Genomic DNA, 3,158 nt, shown 5'->3' with positions numbered 1-3,158 from the left:
GCAGGGCCCGGCGGCTGGGGGGCTTGGATCCCGGGGTGCTCTACGCCTTCCGCATCCTGGCTCTGAACCACCGCACGGCGGGACATCCCTCTGAGGGGCAGATACCAGGTGCTGGGCTAGCGCCCTGCGAGGCTCGCCTTGCCCCCCAAAGCGAGCCCTGCCCATCTTCCTCCTCACAGGGCACCCCGACTCCATCCCTCTGCTCCCTCCTGCTGGATCCCTCCCACCCCATCACTGTCCTCTCCCCCGCCTTCCCTCCCGGGGAGACCCGAGGTGTCAGCTGAGGGTTAGGAGCCATAGTTCAGCTCGAATCAGAAGCAGGGAAGGGGAGATGGAGGAAGGAGAGGGCTGCCTCTGTGCCTCAGTCTCATCCCGGGGGCACACGGTGGGCCCCCGGCTTTCCCATGCTCTCCCCGTCCTGGGGACCCCTCATGACACCGCAGCTGCGGAGATAACTGGCCCACTGCCCCCGGTGCCAAGCACAGAGACTCGGCTGGGGATCCAACTCAAGAGCATGGGGCACACAGATTCTCTGGGTCCAGCCTTGCCCCTGATCACCCCCCGGGGGTGCAGGGGGAGCTGGCACCCTCTGAGCCACTGCTGCCAGGTTCAGCCGTGGCTCTAACCTGCCCCGTGCATCCACTGCTCTCCCTCCCAGCGGACCCGCCCTTCAGCGCCTACCCAGCTGTGCTGGGCGCCGCGGGCACAGGCATGGTGGTGGCGACGGTGGCCTCTCTGCTGGTGTTCCAGTACGCAGCCCGGCACCCGGAGGCCTTCCCCTGTGAGTGGAAACTGAAGGGGGTGGTTGCTTGACCCCAGAAGGCAGCCAGGTCTCCATGACCCCAGGGAGATGCAGGACCGTCCCCCCCCCACCCCCCACCCCCGGGGTAGGACACTGAGATGCCCCTGGGGCCAACCCCAACCTCAGGCACCCCGGCACCCCCTCAGGCTCCTGGTCTCTGCGGGAGCCTCTGGGGAGGAGGGCTCTCCTGTGACCTGGGATGTTGCTCACTAAGGCTCCCCTCCCCCTTGTCTGCAGGCCTCGGGCAGCTGCTCATTCCCATGTGAGTGCATGCCGACCCCATTCGGGATTCCCTCCCACTGGGAAGCGAGGCTGGGACGAGAGGCTGGGACGGTGTGGCTGTCACTAACCTCGCTGTCCCACTTCGCCCTCAGGGAGCAGAGCCGCCCACACAGGGGCTCGGCGGGGGGCCCCGAGGCGCAGGCAGGTACGCGGCATCTTATCCCAAAGGCGACTCATGGAAAGGGGGCCGGTCCCGGGTCTCATGCGTGATGCACGATGTCTCTTGTCCTCTAAGGACCACCTGGGACTCCCCCCGCCTTCCCCCACCCCGCCGCAGGCACCTCTCTGCCTGTTCATTCTGCTCCTCAGGCACCGAAACGCCACCTGCCACCCCAGCTTCGGATCCGGCGCAGGAGTCCATGGATGCGCCAGTGAACGTCACCATCACAGTGACCGCAACACCTTGAGGCCCAGGAGGAAGGGGGGGACGGGGAGGGGGGTCCCCACTGTCACACTTGGTCCTAAAAGCAAGGTGACACCAACGCCCCCTCCCCGCTTCACGCCCAGCCTTACACCCCGTGCGAGGCCAGCCCATGGCCGCCAAGGACTCGGCTAGAAGGGAAGTCCTGGCCCCGGGGTGAGACAGAGGGGACAGGGGTCAGCGGGTGCCCGTGGGCAGCGAGACGCGGTGCTGGAGGCACAGCCTGGTGCCCCAAGCAGGCTGGGCGCCGAGCAATCCCTAATAAACCTGCTGACACTCTCACCCGCGGGGGTTGTTCCACTGCAACTCCCACAGGGAAAGGCCGCCCAGGCTCAGGTGGGCCCCGGTTCTCCCGCCGGGAGGCTGGGAGATGGGGTGCAGGATGTGGAGGACAAGTCCCCTTCATTCACCTGCAGCGACACGGTCTTCTGGCTCTTTACTCTCCAGCCTCAAATCCCTCCCCGAGGACACACCAGGTTACAGGACCAGCCGTCTGCGCTGGTGGCGGAGCAGGGCCAGGGCCAGGGCCAGGGCCAGGGATCCGTCTTCTCCCTGTGGGGGAGAAGTGGCCCCAGGCCTGCAGGTGGTGAAGAGGGACAGGATGCAGGTGCCAGGCCCCCAGGTCTGTGCCCACAAGGGGAGCAGAGGCCACTCTTGCCCCAGGCCGGGGCGCTGGCTGAGAGGGGACCCAGGCTGTTCCAAAGTCCCTCTCCGCCAGCTGCCAGCGTGACTCACTGGCTGCAAGTGTGTGTGTGTCTGAAACACTGAGAAGCACAAACCGATGCTTGTCTGGGGCTGGCCCTGCAGGGGATGCAGAGGAGCAGCCAGGGCCGAGCCAGCTGCCAGGAGGAAGGCAAGTGGCCTCGGAGGTTCTCACAGATTCAGGCTTTATTAGAAAAGGGGTGTCGGGTCCCCTCCGAGCCCTCAGGACGGGGCTCTGGTTTAGGGAAGCCTTATTTAAATGTGGGGGATTGGGGAGAGCGGCTACAGTGTTTGGACAGGTTCAAGCCTTGGACTAATGAGAGGGCACAGTCCTCTCATGGCCACGTGCAAGTCCCAGCTTGGAGGGCAGAGCCCTCCCAGCACAATGATAGCCAACAGCTAGAGTTGTAAGCTTGAACCTGTGGTGTGAACACAATCGAAACTCACGAGAATGCTGTAAACATCTTGACCACGCCCTTACTTGCCTCATGGAATCTGGCTATAAAATAAAGACACTGGCTTGCTGTCCGTGGCACTGTCGCTCTCTATCAGAGAGGACAGCGTCCCGCCCAGACCCAGCTTTCGTCTCTTGTCTGTCTTTTCTCAGTCCTTCACCGCCTCTTCTCAGGCTCACTGAACCTAGCTGAGCTGGCTCAGCACATAAGGCGCCCAACGTGGGGCTGAGTATGCCATGGTCATGCCAACTTGTCACAGGGAATAGATAGGACAGGACCCCACTCCATACAGAGGACCCTGTTGGCTTTTGGGTCAGCAGCACAGACCCTGATTTTGTAGGGCAGGAACCAGCTGCTTCTAGCCCAGAGCTCACAGCACCGTGAGGAGGGACCATCCATGCCCCCTCCTCATGCTCCTCTCCCACTCTCTGCCCTACCTCCCCCTCCTCATGTTCCCCTCCCACTCTCTGCCCTGCCTTGGGAAGGAACACTGCGT

This window comes from Myotis davidii, unplaced genomic scaffold (genome assembly GCF_000327345.1).
Source record: "Myotis davidii unplaced genomic scaffold, ASM32734v1 scaffold148, whole genome shotgun sequence".
NCBI classification, from domain to species: domain Eukaryota; kingdom Metazoa; phylum Chordata; class Mammalia; order Chiroptera; family Vespertilionidae; genus Myotis; species Myotis davidii.
The sequence above is the reverse complement of the archived record's forward strand: the minus strand, read 5'-3'. Positions refer to the sequence as shown.